Source organism: Gossypium hirsutum, chromosome A12, assembly GCF_007990345.1.
Source record: "Gossypium hirsutum isolate 1008001.06 chromosome A12, Gossypium_hirsutum_v2.1, whole genome shotgun sequence".
In the NCBI taxonomy this organism is placed as follows: domain Eukaryota; kingdom Viridiplantae; phylum Streptophyta; class Magnoliopsida; order Malvales; family Malvaceae; genus Gossypium; species Gossypium hirsutum.
Genome location: NC_053435.1, coordinates 78412403 through 78432975, shown reverse-complemented (window position 1 = coordinate 78432975; position 20573 = coordinate 78412403). Strand labels below are relative to the sequence as shown.

The 20573-nt window shown below is 37.1% G+C and overlaps 1 non-coding gene across 1 annotated transcript; it reads right to left on the bottom strand.

Moving 5' to 3' along the window:
• Window positions 1-1233: 1233 nt before the first annotated feature.
• On the bottom strand, window positions 1234-1340 carry LOC121211764 (small nucleolar RNA R71). Its single transcript, XR_005906982.1, has one exon. It is a non-coding gene; the product is annotated as a small nucleolar RNA R71 (small nucleolar RNA).
• Window positions 1341-20573: the final 19233 nt, after the last annotated feature.

Sequence of the window (20573 nt, the reverse complement as noted above, 5' to 3'; positions counted from 1 at the left end):
AAGATTTTGCCAGATTAGGGTGAAACCTAATAAGGGGATCCATATATCGAGTTAATGCAATTCTAGGGTGTTAATTAGAAAGAGATTTCAATTATTCAACCTAGGGTTAGACATTATTAGTCTCGAGAGAGATAATAATATAACTTAGGGATTTTTACGGATCAAGTCTAATGAATAAATCGTCTGATTTAGAGTCAAATAACAAGTGAAGTCTAGGTGGATTTTTCCTTAGGTATTATCTTAATCAATCGAATTTTCCCAAAAGTATTTTCCCAAATTTTCTTTCTATGAATTCTTAGTTTAGTAATTAGTTTAGATAACAAAATCTCTTAATTTTAGGCTAGATAATAAGAAGGAAGTAATTACTAGTATCGTAGTTCTTTTGGGTTCGACAGTTCGGTCTTGCTAAAGCTATAATACTGTTCGATAGGTACACTTGCCTTCATCGTGATAATAGTTAGTTTCAAGAATGATTAATTATAAATATTTAAAACCTGTCACGAATGTCACGTACCATGTTTTTGGCGCCGTTGCTGGGGAACTAGAATATTAGAAACATTTGATTTTTATTACTTTAGCCATTTTACTTTTATTGCAATTTAAATTTTATTTTCTTTTCTAATTCTTCATTTATTCTCTTCTGACAGGTTTTTTTAGTTTAGGACCAGAAGAAACCCGTCAGGACCATTACTGTTTGATAGTGTGATCGATCGCACAGTTCGTAGAAACTGAAGAGAAATAAGGCGAAGCTTACGATACACAGAGGAAGAGCAAGAGGACGATACTGCTACCACAACCGAGAAGATGGCTGAAAACCAAGAAAATTTGTTACCTCCTGCAATTGTTGTTAATCAGAATCCTGCTCCGTGCACTATGTATGATTATGCTAAACCTTCTTTAACAGGAATTGAATCGAGCATAGTTAGACCTGCTGTAGCTGCAAATACTTTTGAACTGAAACCTAACACAATTCAAATGATACAACAATTTGTTCAGTTTGATGGTTTGCAGGACGAAGATCCCAACGCTCACTTGGCAAAATTTTTGGAACTATGTGATACATTTAAAATTAATGGCATTTCTGATGATGCCATTCGACTTCAGTTGTTTCCCTTTTCGTTGAGGAATAAGGCTAAACAATGGTTGAACTCGTTACCACGAAGGTCAATCACTACTTGGGAACAAATGACCGAAAAGTTTTTATTAAAATATTTTCAGCCGGCTAAAACAACCAAATTATGTAATGATATCTCTTCTTTTGTGCAGATGGATTTAGAAACACTCTATGATGCATGGGAGAGATGCAAGGACCTTTTGAGAAGGTGCCCTCACCATGGGTTACCCGTTTGGCTATAGGTTCAAACATTTCATAATGGCCTGAATCCTTCAACTTGACAGATGATCGACGCACTCGTTGACGGAACCGTCAATAATAAGACACCTAAAGATGCTTATGAATTTATAGAAGAGATGTCACTGAATAATTATCAGTTGCAAGTCATGAGGACAAAGCCAACAAAAGCAGCCGGCATTTATAACGTCGATTCGGTCACCATGCTCTCTAATCAGGTAGAACTCTCAAATAAGAAAATTGATGCTTTTCTTAGTTCTTCACAGGTTCACCCAGTAATGCAGTGCGAAGCAAGTGGAGGTGGATCAAGCAATTCAGAATACCCACCCTATGGCCACAACATGGAGAACGAGCAGTTAAATTACATGGGTAATAATCCTCGATTTCAAAAAAATCCTTATAGTAATACTTACAATACAGGTTGGAGGAGCCACCCAAATTTCTCATGGGGAGGCCAAGGGAATCAGAGACCACCACCTCCACGCTTCCAACAACCACCCTACCAACAAGAGAAAAAGCCCAACCTTGAGGAGATGCTAACAAAATTCATCTCGGTGTCAGAAACTCATTTCCAGAATACCGAGACAACCCTTAAGAATCAACAAGTGTCAATCCAAGGGCTCAAAACTCAGATAGGCCAACTCGCCAAACTGATTTATGAATGACCACAAGGTAGTTTGCCGAGTAACACAGAATCTAACCCAAGGGAACAACTAAATGTGATTACCACTCATGACAAGAAGGGTTAGTTGAGCCTGCATCAAAATCGAGGCAAGGCATTATGGTAAGTCAAGATAAAGGTTAGGTAGTCCACAGTGAGCAAAAAATGGTAAGTAAAGAGTACAAACCACGGGTGCCGTACCCCAATGCGACAAGGAAAGACCGTACAGATGAACAATTTGGTAAATTCCTTAAACTATTAAAGAAATTACATATTAGCTTACCGTTTATCAAAGCTCTCTTGCAAATGCCAAAATAGTCAAATTCTTAAGGGAGCTTCTAGGAAACAAACGAAAGTTGGATGAGGCATCGCATGTGGAGTTGAATACAGTTTGCTTTGCCATACTACAGAATAAGCTACCCAACAAAGATCCTGGGAGTTTTACGATTCCTTGTTTAATTGGTAGTTTAGATGTTCATAATGCATTGGCTGACTTAGGGGCAAACATTAATGTTATGCCTTATAAAATGTTTAAACAGCTAGATCTTGGGAAACCCAAACAATCTAAGATGAGCATTCAATTGACTGATAAAACCATTAGATTTCCTAGAGGTATCATTGAAGATGTTCTTGTTAAGATCGATAAATTTATATACTCAGTAGACTTTGTTGTTCTAGACATGGAAGAAGATAGTAACGCACCTTTGATTTTAGGATGACCCTTTTTAGTGACTACTAGAACCATTATTGATGTTGGCACAGGTGAACTCACACTTCGTGTGGGAGATGAAACAATCGTCGTGATTCGAGTAACACATCGAAAATTGAAGGTGGTTGTAATATCCCGAATTAAGACCTAATCGAAATAGTGGTTTTGTGACCACAAATCTGAGATAGAAATAATTATTTTATAATTATTTTGATGTTTATGATATGATTGCATGATTGTGTGAAAATTTTGTGATGTAATCCTGTGCCTAAACTGCTTAAATTGAAATTAGGGACTAAATCGAATAATTTGCAAAATTTGCATTCTAGGAGTTTTTAGTATGAAATTGCTTTGGAATATTAATGAGGAGGTTTTAAATATCAATTTGACCAATTTCTAAGTCTATGGACAAAAATTGGACATGGATGGAATTTTTGGAAAGTTTAGTAGTAAGGGCATTTTGGTCATTTAGTTATTAAAATGAATTAAAAACAAAATTAAAAGCCAATTTTTGTCCATCTTCTTCATTAGGCCGAAACTCAAGGGTTCTCCATAGCTAGGGTTTGTTTCAAGCTTCCAAGCTCCATAGTAAGTGATTCCAAGCCCCATTTTTAATGTTCTTTACGTTTTTGGAATCCCGGTAGCTCGAATTAACTTATGCTAGCAATAATTCAACCTAGGGATTTGGAAAAATACCCATAGGTGAAATTTGTGTATTTTGGTGTTTTATGATAGAATATGAGGTTTTAAATTATGTTAGACATCTTGTGCCACTCGGTTTTAAGCGAAAACGAGTAAAATGGCTTAATTAGTAAAAATACCTTATAGTCATAAATACATGTTAGAGTGTGAATTTGATGTTGCCATAGAAGGGAAAAATGATCAGCATGTCATAAAACATAAGAATAAGGGATGAAGTTTAATTCCTGAGCCTAGGGGCAAAAGTGTAATTATGCAAAAGTTTAGGGGAAAAAATGTAATTTTGCCAAAGTTCATATAAAAGACTGTTTTGATGAATGTATGTATTAAATAAGATTAATTTGGCATTATAGATCAAGAGAAACGAGATTCAAGTCGCGATCTAGGGGAAAACAAAGTTTACGAAGAATAGGCTCGATTGCTAATATTTTGTATCGAGGTAAGTTCATGTGTAAATGTAGTAACATAATTGTCATTTTGAGCAATTTAATGTTGTTTATATGATATGATGCTTATTATTATCATGAATTGTTATGTTTTGTGGTTATTGTTGAATAATATGTAATTATGTGAATTACTTTATGTGTATGAACTATCACCGAGTATCGGTTCCGATATTCCTTGGAAGATGGCAAAGATGTGAGATCGAGGAAAAAGCCCGTTTGAACCTTAGGAATAGATTAGAATACAAGTGACATGTCAATAGGATATTTGTGTTCTGAACTTGTTGAGTTGAGTCCGAGTTCGTGAGATGTAACTAGGCATCCGAGCTCGTTGAGTTGAGTCTGAGTTCACTTATGGGCGGGTTACATGGTAGCTTGGCTACATAATTTCCGTAGGCTATTGAGTTTGTCTAGCTGCGGTATGGCACTTACGTTCATGAAATCCACGTATTCGAATTATATTCTGATGTGTTCAACGGGTGAATCTTAAGTGAATGAGAAGAATGTCTAAAACAAAGGTGATGTAACACCCCGTACCCGAGACCGTTGCCGGAGTCGAACACGAGGTGCTAACCGACTTAATTCATTTACTTTCACAGTCCATTTTAAAAATTTCCAGGCAGTTGGCTAACTGCGTCACTGTCACCTTAAAAATCATATCTTGAGTTCCAAAACTCAAAAATCAGTTTTGTAATTTTTCCCTGAAACTAGACTCAATTTTACATCTAAAACTTTTTTTCTAGAATTTTTGGTCAAGCCAATTAGTACATTTTATTAGTTAAAGTCTCCCCTGTTTCAGGGTTCGACTACCCTGACCTTTGCACATTATGACTTGGATATCTCCCTGTACAGGACTTCAATACTGATGCCGTTTATTTATATAGAAACTAGACTCAAAAAGGAATCTATTAATATATGGAATGACTTCTAATTATCTCTGTGTAATTTATAATGAATTTCCAAAGTCGGAACAGGGAAACCAGAAACCGTTCTGGCCCTGTCTGACAAAAACTTAAATATCCCTTAAAATACTGTTCATATGATCGTTTCATTACTTTCCTATGAAAATAGATTCATCAAGGTTCGTTTACATAATTTATTCACTATTTAATTCCATTCATACTATTTTTAGTGATTTTTTCAAATCTACACCACTGCTGCTGTCAGCATCTGCCTTTAAGGTAGACTTTACCTATTTCATAGTTTCCATGATTCAACTAGCCCTTTTAGCATAAATAGCACAAATTATGATAGTGATTAACCATTCCAATGGCCAATCCTTGTCAAGCATATCCACACCTCTCAATAACCATATCCATACCAAATGATTATAACATTATGCTCAAAACATATATAAGCCATTTTCGCATGGCTATCCAAAATTATACAAATCCAAAGGGTCCATGACCCACAACAAAAAGGGGTAGTCCTATACATGCCATTTCAAAGTTCAACCAAAAGTGTACCAAAAGGGGCTTTGATAGTGTGGGTGGCTTCGACTTCAAAATTTCCGAGTCCGATAGCTGACGAACCAAAATCTATAAAACAGAGGATTAAAGAAGCGGAGTAAGCATTAAATGCTTAGTAAGTCTTGAGCAAAGAATTTAAGCACAACTGAAGTATAGCATTCATATAACTAAACGGATAATCCCATATATACATATTCTCAAATCATTCCTACTTCACATTCCGACCCCTATATTCATACATAAGGGATCATCTTAGCCAAATACCGGAAGCTCATTACTCGACTAAGCGATATTATTCGAAGGGAATCAACTATTCCAATGCACATACGAAACATACCTCATTGTTGGGATTTTACAAGCGTATTAACTGAAATTTTTACAGCAAGATCGCTCATTCCCGAATCACATACCTTCAGAATTTAACCGGATATAGCTACTCGCTCAAATGCCTTACATAGCCCGGTTATAGTAACTCGCACAAATGCCTTCGGGACTTAGCCCAGATTTAGTAACTCGCACCAATGCCTTCGGGCTTAGCCCGGAATTAGTAACTCACACAAATGCCTTCGGGACTTAACCCGGATTTAGTAACTCGCACAAATGCCTTCGGGACCTAACCCGGATATCATTCGAATAACCAAGCACATATATCAATAAATCATGACACATCCGTATTTCATTTTCATTACCAAAACTCAAACACAAGACACTTATCACGCTTGCAATTTCGGCTCAATAGCCACATACAAAGAGCATGATTTTGATTTGCTTAAAACATGATCTAATCAAATCATAATCTAAGTTCTATTACTCAAAACCTTACCTCGGATGTCGTCGAACGATTTCGATGGCTATTCGACAACTTTTTCCTTTCCCTTATCCAACTGTGGTCCTCTAAGCTCTTGAGCTAATTCAAACAAATTTAACTTATTAAAGTCTCATTATGCTAGCTTATGGCCGAATATGACAAGGAGTTTGATTGGTCATATGGCCACCTTCTAGCTCAACTACACAATGGTCATATGCATTTTTAATCACATCAAGCAATTTAATACAATTCATTCGAACATCAAAAGAAAACCTCAAGGTACTTAGCCCATATATACTTTAGGCATTAGAGTCACATATATATATGGAATCATGAATCAAACTCAACATTTTAGCTAATATTCCCCCTTGGCCGAATTTTCTAAGCCAAGACAAAAGCATCAATATGCTTGCCTCTAACCGAATACATGCAACACCAATCTTCTTTCTATGGCCGAATATGCATGTCTATGTTGAGGCCGATTATATACTTAATACCACACATAAATGGCATACATTTTACTAACTAATGCATTACATATTATAACTCAATACGTATCCATCATTTACTCTATAACCGAAGCACCATCATGTGTAAATATATACCTTGAGATAATATATAGGTCATACCAATACATCATGTGCAATCATATATATATATGTGCAAGAGCCGAATCACAAATTTGATTATAACCAAATATAAACATATATCCAAAACATAAATCTTACCTACCATGCAATAAGCATAAATCACACTTATGGATATACCATGGCCGATACTTCCAACAACACCAAATAAAAATATACTTCATGGATCTAAGGTAGAACCAAGAAAGGAACTCATAATCGTCAAGATGTAAGCAACTACCATTGTTCATCTAGATTTAGCATGAAACTCAACCATCACCCTTATTAATCTCCATAGCCGAAAACCTTACTTACTCCAAAATCACAATTTCAACATGGGTTACCAACAATAACTTGATATCTCACTCAAAATCAACTAGGATTTCAAGAACTAGTATCAACTTCCTTACCTTAATATCGACCTAAGATGACCGATTGCTTCACTCCTTCCTTCCTCCTCTCAATTCGGCCAAGAAGAGCCAAAGAACACAACTTGTTTTCTTTCTTCCTTAGAACATTCGGCCAAGAGAAATGAAAAAAGATGGACACTTTTTTTTTTTGTTTTCTTTCTTACATTCACGGAAATGGAGAGGGGGAGAAACAATCACACACGTTCTTCCCTTTTTCCATTTCTTTATTACCCATACTCCTTATTTTATTGTTCCTAACATGCATCACTAACATAACATGTTTGTGACATGTTTCCACTCATAGCATGGCCGGCCACTATGCTTTAATTTGGGTAAATTGACATGCAAACCCATCATTTTCACAATATGCATTAATAGGCCACTCTACATTTGCCTAGCACATTTCTAAATTTTCTCACATAAGTCCTATTTGATAAAATTCACTTACAATTAACAAAATTCAAACATGAAATTTTCACACATGCATATGTACATATGATGAGCATCAACTATGACGGTTAATTATTTTTATGACTCGGTTTAGTGGTCCCGAAACCACTTCCCGATTAGGGTCACATTAGGGCTGTCACAGGTGACATATTGGTAAGTGTGATGAATGAGAAAATTTGACACGTATGTGCTTAAATCCTCGGGTTGAGAACTTGGTATGATGGAATCGTAGAAAGATATTAAATGCAAATGAAACATGAATGTCTTGGTGTTGTTTATGCAAATGATGTTTTATGTGGAATTTCATGATTATGTTACTTGCTATTTGCATGTGAACTTACTAAGCATTTATGCTTACCCCCTTCTTTTCATTCATTGTATTTGTTGACAAGCCGGCTTGAGAATCGGGATAGGTCGAAGACTCATTCACACTATCCGAAGGCCTAAATTGGTAAAATGGCTTGTGTGTTTTGAATGTGGCATGTATGGCAAAATACTCACTTTGTGTAAATGATCTTATGATATGGTTATGATTTGGCAAGAAAAGGGTTTGTAAATGATTAGCCATTGGAATGGCCAATCTAAGTCATATTTGATGTTATGTATGTTTAAAATGCTATTTAGTCCATGAAAATCTATAGTAAAGTAAAATTTGCCATAAAACAGAATCTGACAGCAGCAGTTATGTAAATTTGAAAAATCACTAAACATAGTATAAATGGAATTAAATGATGACTAAGTTATGAAATTGAATCTTGATGAGTATATTTTCATATGGATGGAACAAAACAGGTATATGAGTTATATTTTGTGAGATATTTAAGTTTTGGTGGAACAGGGTCAGAGTGATCTCTGTATCCCCTGTCCTGACTTTACAAATTCACTATAAATTGTACAAAAATAATTAGGAGTTTTATCTTACATTTATGAAATCCTTATTGAGTCTAGTTTTATAAGAAATAAACAGCATAGTCATTTAAACTTTGTACAGGGAGATATCTGATTCGTAATACACAGGGGTCAGAGTAGTCAAACCCTAAAATAGGGGAGACTTTAACTAATAAAATGTTCTAATTGGCTCGACAAAAAATTATAGAAAAAATTAGTAAATATATACATGAGTCTAGTTTCAGGAAAAATTTACAGATCTTAATTTCGAGTTTCAGAACTCAAGATATGAATTTTTAAGCGACTATGATGCAGTTGGCCAGCTTGTTTGGAAATTTTAAAAATAAATTGTTTGAGCTGTTAAATTAATGAATTAAGTTTAGTAACACCTCAACCTCGACTCTGGCGACAGTTTCGGGCGTGAGGGCATTACAGTGGTTGTATAAATCATTCTACTAAAACTGACCATGTGGTGCATTTTACTTTGCAGGAAATAAGTTCGAATAACCTACACGAGCCATGTTCAAGCAACATCAAAGGACCTATCTATGAAGAACGAAGGCTACAAATCGAGGAACTAGATGAATGGCAAACACAGAAACCAAGAACACCCGATAAACCGAGACCAAGCCAGGACGAGCTCAATACATCACCAAATCAACTTAAGATTGGAGACAGTGTACTACTAGATGTAGCAGACCCTCGCATTGCCACTTCTGAACCTAACGGAGTAATCCCTCTTATGGTACTCAATATTTTCCCATATGGTACAGTCGAGGTAATTCATCCCAAATTTGACACTTTTAAGGTAAACAGTACTCGTCTTAAACCTTATATTGATAAAGTTGATAGAAGGGATGAGGCGTGTAAACTCCTCGAGCCACCATGACCATGCACCAGAAAGGTAAGTCGAGCTTAGACTATAAATAAGCACTTCTCGGGAGGCAACCCGAGCACTAACAATAATGATTTATTTGAATTCTAGTTTTTCACATCTAACCTACTAACTGAGTCTTGAAACATAGGGTTTTCCCATCCATACGGCCAGGCACACTGGTGTGCCTTAGGCCGTGCTCACACCACAGGAGGAGACACAGCCGTGTGAAAACAGGGCAAAAGTTTTTCCCCAACATGGGATGCAATAAGTTGCCACGGCCATGTGACATCGCCATGGGCGAAACTACCAAAACAACACGGGCGTGAGACACACTCGTGCCTTGACACGCCTGTGCCATTCACCCATGGTCGACACTGTCAAAAAGAACACGGGCGTAGGCTATCATACACGGGCATGGAAGAAGCGAACAAAGCAAGACACGATCATGCGACACGGTCGTGTGCACCCACATGCCCAATGAACATGGGCGTGGGCCGAATGATAGATGTGCCCAAATTTAAAAATCGCGAAACACACGGACAAAAATTAAGCCACACGAGCATGCCCCACGACCGTGTGCCCCAAAATCTATATAAACCCTTCACTATTCATCATCTCCCTCCCCAAAAATCCCTAACCCTAGCCGCTGGAACTCCACACGCCCTACCTGCCACACCCATGCGCCGCCTACCACACTGTTTCCTACCACTCAAGCTTCTCCCTTTTGCATTTGTTTACTATTTTCTCTCTATTTTATTTAAATATTTTGCCTATTTCATGTTTTCTCTGGTCCATTTGACTATTTTAAGTGAACATTCATAGTAAAATAATAATAATAATCATGCTTGTCATTAAAAAAATATTGCCATTTTTCATACTACATTCATTCATTTTTCTTGTTTCCATTGATTTTATGTTTACCCACATACAGTCATGCATTAGATTTTCCCGTCGTATCATTCTCATAAGTCCTATTTTAATAACTTGATATAATTGCTTTAGTTATTTTAGTTTTGTTCTATTCATTTAGTACGCGAGTCTCATGAAATATTCCTATTTAGTTTTATTTTTCCATGCTATCTTTAGGACGTATTGGTTGAACTTCGAATTTTCAATGTAGGTACAATGTCATCCTCACGTGGTAAGAAGATCGTTGTTCCCGCCTCGAAGAAGAGGAAATGAGCAGCGTCATCCTCGGGTCTTACTGCAGAGATTAGGCACCCGTTCCTATAGGTTCCCTTAGGACCCCAGGAGGAATTATAACAGATATTATGGGCCCGAACCCTAGGTGTAGGCCACTGTATTGACTGGGCCGCACTTGAACAGATTCAATTAGCTGACGTGGTCCGAGCCCTCTTAACGACTGAGCCGTGGGGGCTCTTTTTTGAGATCATCGAGCCGACGTATCTCGAGTTCACATTGGAACTCTACTCGACATTCCATCTTCAGACCGTCGTGACAAACTTCGATGATCCTGGAACGGTCCAGTTTTGCCTTGGTGGTCTAGTACGCTAGTTGAGCGTACCCGAGTTTGGGATTACACTAGGGCTGTACACGGAGGAGTTCATGGACGACAATGAACTCAACATCCTCCACCACCACATCTACTACTCCCCCTCAAAATGCTAGAGGGAACTCGTCCCTGCCTCGGCCACCTATGATCCTAGCCACTCTAAGGCATCGGCCCTCGTCCCATCCCTGCGATACCTACACGCCATCTTGGCCCACACTCTGACGGGATGACGAGAGAGCACCGGCGTAGTCACCACCCACGATGCCTATTTCTATGGAGTATGGTGAATGGGCACGTCCTCAACCTTGCTTACTTTATCGCCCTTGCCATCCGCCATCAGACGGAGTGACATAGGAGAGGGGTTATCTTTATCGGGCCCTATGTGACTCGACTGGCTCGGCACTTCGGGCTCCTCAACACAGCAGCACAATCATCGTCTCTTACTCTCATCGGCCAGATGTCCCCACTGGGCATCTCCAGCATGCTAAGTATGAGGATGATCGAGAAACGACGTGGCACCTACCCTCCTCAGTATCGCCTCATCCAGTCTACCGTGGAGGAGGACCCAGGGGACATTCATGAGGACCCACCATCTCAGCCACCACCCATCCATCGTTCAGTTCAAACGGTGGCTTCATATTTTGACATCTCTGAGCGCCTTACACGATTTGAGCAACAATGTTTTCAGTGCTTTGATCACATTGATGCGATTCTACATCAGATTTATCAGCACTTCCACATCTTATCGCCACCACCACCTCGTGAACCATCTGGCGATGACGATGTTTAAAAACTTTTTATTTTTTATTTTACTTTTATATTTATTTATCTTAATTAAGTACTTTTTATTTCATTTTCCTTTAATACTATTTTCATTTTAGTTTTTATAATTTTTATTGAATAATTTATAGTTTCGTTATTTCATTACGAGTAATTATGCTTCATTATATTCCCTAAAAAGTTCCTGATAATATCACAGTTATAAAGAGCTCCAAAGCTCATCATCGTATAGGAGCCAAAAACTCCACTAGGAAAGGTTCTCCGCGACTACCATGTCCTGCTCGACCACGACCATAACTACCAGATATAACATTCTTTTGGCGCAGGACTTATGGACTAATGAACCTCTACCACCACCGGAGTATCCTCCTCCACCCTCATCATTGCTTTGGCTGATTATTCTCCATAACTCCAATTCAAGGAGTTCATTCATCATTCAGGAAGTTTCACTTCTCTCCCTAACTTATGATTATATATCTATATGTTTCAATATATCTATCTTTGTACATTGAGGGTAATGTACATCTTAACATCATTAGAAATCCCTGAATTTTGTTTTATTCTCACGTGAATCACTCATATCACTATTAGAATGAATTTTAATTAATTTATGATTTTTATTGATGTCTTGAATCAAAACATAGGCATTTATGCATTGATTGTTTAAACTTTAAGACATTAGGGAATCAAGCATGATAAGTTGATTTTTGAAGAATTATAAACTTTTAGGTTGTTTCCCTAAGTTTAGGTATTATCGTGAATTGAAATTCACAAGTTTAAACATCAAAAAGCCATAATTTTTGTGAGATCTTGAGCCTTTAGAGCATATTTTATTTCTTTCATGCTCACTTTTATTATGAGTGTGTCAGTATTGATTTGTTATTCTAGAACTTGCTTGATTATGCATGTCAAGACCACACCATTTGATTTGATATGTCGATATGATAAAGGCACTTAAGTTTAACCCACTCATTCCACAAAAGCCTACCTTCATAATTGACCTTGAGTGAACCCTTTTGAGCCTAACAAACCATTAATTGATTTACCCTCAATATTAACCCATAACCCATTATTGTTGAAATCCCCTAATTTGATTCTATTTTTGTCGAGATTTGATTTGAACTAATTGCTTAGCTATGTTTTACTCTTCTATGTATTTGACTTGTTCTTAAAAGAAAAAAAATACTTCAACACATATTAGTAGTAATTCATCATTTTTGAGCTTGAGTGTTAATTCCATATTCTAATAAGAAGCTCACTTGTATTTAACTGATGACTAGTCATTTTTCTAGCTAGGTAATTTTTCAATTCAATCTCGATTCTAACATTTTCTTTCAGCTTGTGACTACACCCCTAACCAAAGCCACGTTACAACCCTCTAAAAGACTTCTTTGATTAATGTATCAGTTTAATATATAGTGGTAGAGATTTGATTTTCAAGAAAGCCTATGGCAATAACTTTTCATATTGACTAATGAGTGCTTTAATTGATGTACTTAAACACCTTGAGTGATTTGAGTGAATCTTTAGTGAGGATGTTAAACTCTATGATATTTTGATCAAAGGTAATCACTTAGATAAGGGGAGACACCTATGTTTTCGTGATAAAATACTCAGCTTGGAATGTTTGAAACTTTGATGTACTTTTAGTTGAATTTTCAATGTATGAATACTTATGAATTATTTTGAGATATTATTGATAGGGGTTATAAATTGATAAGAATTTATTTTGATTGTGAGTTGAGGATTTTGCTTGAGGACAAGCAAACGCTTAAGTGTGCGGCAATTTGATAAACCGTAATTTATACATGTTTTTATACCATGCTTAGCACATGGATGGTTTCTCCTTAGATTTGGTGAATTCTATACTCCTAATTCTTTAATTTCATGTTTTATATTTAGGTGAGCATAGGAGAGTAAAAAGAGTGAGAAACGGGCATAAAATGGAGAAAATTGACCCACATGGGAAATCAACACGGCGTGAACTTCCTCACAAGGGCATGTCACACGGCTGTGTCCCTTTGGCAGGATCAAAGCACGACTTACACGGGTAGAGTACACACTCGTGCCTATTCAACAGCCTTGGCCACGGGCTGGAGTAATCGCACATGGGCGTGTCACAAGGGCGTGTTCTTGTCGAGCCCAAGTATAACCTTATTCGGAAAAGGCCAATTTTAAGGGCTCTTAGGCATTCAAAAGCCTATTTAAACACTTGAGGAGGCACTTAGAAGGGGGACGCAGAGTAAGAAGCAAAGAATTACTCAAGGAAATCCAATTGATCCATCTCAGAAGCCGGATTCATCATCAAGACTAAAAATCTCCCTTCAAGTTCCATTAGGAGTTTTGGGTTTTCTTATGTTTTGTTATCTTTATGCTTTTGAGATGTTTTCTTCGATAATCATGAACTAAACCCCCTAAATACCTAAGGGGAATGAAACCTAGGACGGATCTTGTTATTATTATCTGAATTGTATGATAAATATTTGACTTGTTCTTAATTATGTGTTCTTAATTCTTGTTTTAATATTCCAGGATATTGATTCGAGTTAATGCTCTTATTCAGAAGATGAATAAACCCTGTCTAAGAGTAAATTTGTCATAATTAAGCAGAGTTGGTTGCACGCCTAGAGATAGGGTGATAATATTTTGCCGGATTAGGGTGAAACCTAATAAGGGGATCCATAGATCGAGTTAATGCAATTCTAGGGTGTTAATTAGAAAGAGATTTCAATTATTCAACCTAGGGTTAGATGTTATTAGTCTCGAGAGAGATAATAATATAACTTAGGGATTTCTACGGATCAAGTCAAATGAATAAATTTTCTGATTTAGAGTCAAATAATAAGTGAAGTCAGGTGGATTTTTCCTTAGGTATTGTCTTAATCAATCAAATTTTCCCAAAAGTATTTTCCCAAATTTTCTTTCTGTGAATTCTTAGTTTAGTAATTAGTTTAGATAACAAAATCTCTTAATTTTTAGGCTAGATAATAAGAAAGAAGTAATTACTAGTACTTGTAGTTCCTTTGGGTTTAACAACCTGGTCTTGCTCAAGTTTACCACTGCTCGATAGATACACTTGCCTTCATTGTGATAATAGTTAGTTTCAAGAACGATTAATTATAAATATTTAAAACCTATCGCGAATGTCACGTACCAATCAAATCACATAAATATTACATACTTTAAACATTCATAGTCATAATTATATAGAACACAATCATATTGTCCCTTACAAGGCTCTTCAAGGCCTTAGAACATACTTAGAAGTGGTTCGGGACTAAACCGATAACATTTGTAAACTTTGGAAAACTTATAAAATTTTCAAGCATTCAAGAGTCACCCGCCTGTGTGAACAGGCCGTGTGCCTCACATGGCTACCAGACACACCCATGTCACAGGCCGTGTGAAAACAGGGCATACATACTAACTTGCACCACACGGCTAGAGACACGCCCTGTAACATCCCGAATTAGGGCCTAGTCAGAACAATGGTTTTGAGACCACAAATTCGAGATAAAAATAATGATTTTATGATTATTATGAGGTCCATGATATGTATGCATGCTTGTGTGAAATTTTCATGAAGAAATTCTATGCATAAAATGTCTAATTGAACTTTAAGGACCAAATTGAATAAGATGCAAAACTTGTGATCTAGAAGATTTTAGCATGAAATCGCTTTAGATTATAAATTATAAGGTCCTAATTAGCAAATTGACCAATTTCTAAAAGTTTGGACAAAAATGGACTTGTATAGGAAAAATTTGAAAGAAAGGCCTTGAGGGCATTTTGGTCAGTTGTTAAATAAAAGAATAAAAAGGGAAAATAAGTCAAAATTTGCGTCCATCTTCCTCCCCCATTGCCGAAAATTTCAAGGAGCCATAGCTAGGGTTTTGTTCATCCTTTCAAGCTCAATAGTAAGTGTTCCCTAGCCTGTTTTTAATGTTTTTTACATTTCGAAGTCATCGTAGCTTGATTTACCTATTTCCACCCTTATTTTGAAGTAGGGTTTATGTATGAAAATTTAGCCATGTGTGACATGCACGTATTTTGATGATTTATGGAGGAATATGAGAGTTTAGTGTGTGATAAACATCTTTCACAAGATGATTTTTCATGAAAACCACTAAAAAGGACTAATTTGAAAAAGGTGTAAAATAAGTGATAAAAATCTAATTTTGATGAAAGTATGGGTTGTTATGAGTACAAAGAAAATTTGGCTAGGCTTGGGTAACAAAGCAAATGCATGCATTTCATTTTACGAGCCTAGGGACTAAATTATAAATAAGTGAAAAGTTAGGGGTAAAAGAGCAATTTTGCTAAAGTATGAATTATGAATCGATTTGAACAATTTGATTACTAAACAAGTTAAATTTGGCATTATAGATCTAGAAAAACATGATTCGAGTCTTGATCGAGGGAAGAATAAAGTTTTCGATAAATAGGCTCGTTTATCATCATTTTGTACCGAGGTAAGTACATGTGTAAATAATGTGACGATAAAGTATGTTTTGATGTGTTTATATTATATGGAAAATATTTTATTATTATGTATGTTATGCCTAATGATGGTGTTGTAAGTACGAATGATATTATGGTCGTTATCCACGACATCACGAGCAAGTGTAATGGAGACGTTATGTATTCGTGAGAAAGAATACCGTTTGAGCCTTAGGAATAGTTTAGGATACAAGTGACATGTCACTAGGAATTTAGAAATCTGAGCTCATTGAGTTGGTCTGGGTTCGTGATATATATGTGGCATCTGAACTCATTAAGTTGGTCTAAGTTCATGATGGATGTGATACATGTAATTGGGTTCTGGGCACTGGTCTTGTGCGTGTTCTATCGGTGGCTAGGTACTCTTGAGTTTGTCAGATACCTGACAGCATGTGTAGGCAGCCCGTGTAGTTACACCTTGACCGATAGCTTATGTAAGCAGGCCCGTGAATAGCTCTATTGCGAGCGTTAAATGTTATGAGGTAGCTTTGACTACATATAAATATGTGGCACTTATGTGCAAGTTTTTTGTGTATCCAATTGTATTCCGAGTGTTCAATGGGTAATGCAATGGATGAGGTGATGAAAGTCCCAATGAGGGCATGTTAAAGAAGGTATGATCATATGATATACTACGGGTAAGTACAGGTATGTACGTTAAACTCACGACCCTTGCCTTGATAAAGGATGAATTATGATGAGAAAGTATATATATGAACACTTGATAATAAGTCAAAATACTTGAATGATGAATAATCTTTATGGTTATGTTATTATGTCTTTTAATGATAATTGCTTACCATCATTACACATTCTTTGCATGTGAACTTACAAAGCTTTAATGCTTACCCTTTTTCCTTTTCATCCTTTGTAGTTCCACCAAGCTCGCTTAGGGATCAGAAGCTGTTGGAGTATTCGATCACACTATCAAAAGAATATTGGGTATAGTGAATTTGATAACTTGAGTATGGCATGTATAGGGGACTTGGTTATTTTGTGATATGTGTCATGCAAATTTGGCCAAGTTGTAAAGGCCTCTAATATTGGTGATTCATTTTGTAATGGCCATGTGATATGGCTTATATTTGATTATTGGGTGGTAATCTAAATACCCATGCATGCAGGTGCTAATGCCTTGATGATGTGATATGTTATTTCTTGGTGAATGAATGATGAGGTGCGGAATAGATGCTAGGAGATAAGAAATGACTTAATGGCTTAAGATGGTCATGGTCATGAATATGTATTATGGAATTTGGATAACAAATTTGGTTATGCATGAAATTGGTGTGGAATGCTTTTTAATGGGGTGACTAATTGAATATGCTTTAGGATGATATTTTGAAGGCATGAAAATGCCATGGCATTGGATATTGAGTGTTTAAATATGCTATGTTGCATGCTATGAAACATGTTTGAGTATATGGATAGATGAGGGTGGCAATTGGCTTAAAAAATAGCCTCTAAATTGTCCACACGGGTAGACACACGAGCATGTGTCTAGACCGTGTGTCACACACGGTCTACCCTCATGGGCGTGTTGCATAGTTGTGTATCCCCTGTACCTTAGTTTTACAAGTCAGTATGCCCAATAGTAAACACACGAGTTAAGACACGGGCGTGTGTCTTGGCCGTGTGAGAAACACGGCCTACCCATACGGGCATGTGCTCTGGCCATGTGAAGTCTGCACCATTTTATGAAAAATTCATTTATTTTTAATGTACCACATGGTTTAGACACACGGGAGTGTGATACGGCTGTGTGACCTTATTTTGATGATGACATCATAGTTAGAGTGTTACACGGGTTGAGGAAACGGGCATGTCCCAAGCCATACGGGTGTGTGTGACCACACGGCCTACTCCCACGGGTGTGTGCTCTCTAAAACAAGAAAATTGCTAAGTTGCCCAAAGTTTTTCAAAAGTTCTCGATTTAGTCTCAAACACCCCCGATCTATGTTTTGGACCTTGCAGGCCCATGTAAGGGACGAATTGTGTATGTATGAATGAAATTGATATGAAGAAAAATTTTATAGTCCGGTTTTGCATGAATGTCTAAGTACAAGTCCAATAATGCTTCATTCCCTGTCTCGGTGTCAGACACCGATAAGAGGTGTTACATTTAGTGGTATCAGATCTACGATTTAGTTGATTCTCGAACTACGTAACATGTGTTCTAGTTTAGCTATACATGCCATACATATATTATGATAGTGTGACAACTCTTGATGATTTTAAAATGTGTTTTCATATAACAAATGGATCCTGACATAGGAGTGACAGATGATGTAGAAAGTAACGCACTTGCTCCCATGGAAGGAGCAATGCCATTTGATAGTAGACTTGAGACTGTTAGTAGAGGACAAGGAGGCAGATAAGCCTTTCTCCACATGATGAATGCCTGGTACATAGAGTTCGTTCGAACGAACCCGAACGCTCGACCTCCCCCACCTCCTCTAAATCCTCAAGTCGCACCCACGATGCCTCAAGGTATAAATTTTATGAGATTCTATAGAACTCCAGTTGATAAATTTCAAAAGCAAGGTGCTGAGGAATTTAGGGCAAATTCCAATGATGATCCTGAGAAAGCAGAGTTCTGGTTATAGAATTTGAAGCGGGTATTTGATGAATTATCCTGTACACCAGAGGAATGCTTAAAATGTGCCATATCCTTGTTGAGAGATGCGGCATATCACTTGTGGAGAATGTTGATATCCGTGGTACCTCCAGAGAGAGTTACTTGGGAATTCTTTCAAGAAGACTTCCGAAAGAAATATATTAGTGAACGGTTCATCGACGAAAAGTGTAAGGAATTTTTAGATTCAAAGCAGGGTCATATGATAGTTAATAAATATGAGAGAGAATTCATCAAACTCAGTAAGTACACTCGAGAGTGTGTATCCTCTGAGGCTAAAATGTGTAGAAGATTTGAAGATGGACTTAATGAGGATATCAAGACGTTAGTAGGTATTTTTAAGTTGAAGGAATTTGTAGTACTCGTCGAATGGGCTTGTAAAGCTGAAGAGCTGATTAAAGAAAAGTGGAAAGCTAAGTCTGAGGCTAGAGACACAAGAAAGAGGCACACGAGTAAGTCATTTCCATCTCAGTCTAAGAAACCGAGAGAGTTATATTCACGTTCACATGTGTCAGCTAGACATTCATACTGGGGCCGTAGGAAGTAGAATTCAGATTTTAAATCTTGGGCTACATCTGTGGCAAGCGTTGGTAACGCTAAACCTTCCAAACTCCAGTGCTAGCAATGTGGTATATGTCATTTTGGCACCTGTAGGGTGAGTGATGGATCTTGTATCAGGTGTCGTTCTCAAGACCATTATATTAAAGATTGTTTCGAGATGGTAGAAAAAAGAAAGATTTCAGAATCTAAGACCGAGTGGCACAGCTTCTAGGGGAAGACCCCCGAGAAATGCAAGAATGGGTATGGTAGCAAGAATGTGACAAGAGATACAACAGTGAGGTCCAAAGCTAGAGCTCCGGCCAGAGCCTATGCCATATGCACACGTGAAGATGCAACTTCTCCTCATGTGATAACTGGTATTTTCTCTCTCTATTATTCTAATGTTATTGCTTTGATAGACCCTGGCTCTACTCATTCGTATGTCTGAATGAAATTGGTATTTAGTACGAATATACCTATTGAGTCTCCCGAATTTATGATTAAGGTGTCAAATCCGTTAGGAAATCATGTGATAGTTGATAAAGAATGTAAGAAATGCTCTTTGATGACTAGAGGTCATTATTTTCCAGCTAACTTGATGTTGTTACCATTTGATGAATTTGATGTCATACTGGGGATGGATTGGTTGACACTACATGATGCTATAGTGAATTGTAGATAAAAAGTTATTGAATTGAAATGTGAAAATGGTGAGATTCTTCGGGTTGAATCAAATGATGCAGATAAGTCGCCAATTGTAATTTCTTCGATGTCCACTAAAAAATATATGAGAAAAGGGTATGAAGCTTATTTGGCATACATATTGAATACAAAGGAATTCGAATTGAAAATTTAATCAGTGCCAGTTGTATGTGAGTATGCAGATGTATTTCCGGAGGAATTGCCAGGTTTGCCTCCAATTAGAGAATTTGAATTTGGTATTGAGTTAATGCCAGGGACGACACCTATTTCTATTGCTCTGTATAGGATGGCCCCGAATGAGCTAAAAGAATTGAAGTCATAGTTGCAAGAGTTGATTTACAAAGGCTTTGCGAGACCAAGATTTTCCCATGGGGTTTTCCTGTATTATTTGTGAAAAAGAACGATGGTTCCATGAGATTATGCATCGACTACTGACAGCTTAATAAGGTGACAATTAAAAATAAGTATCCTTTCCCAAGGATTGATGACCTGTTCGACCAGTTAAAAGGAGC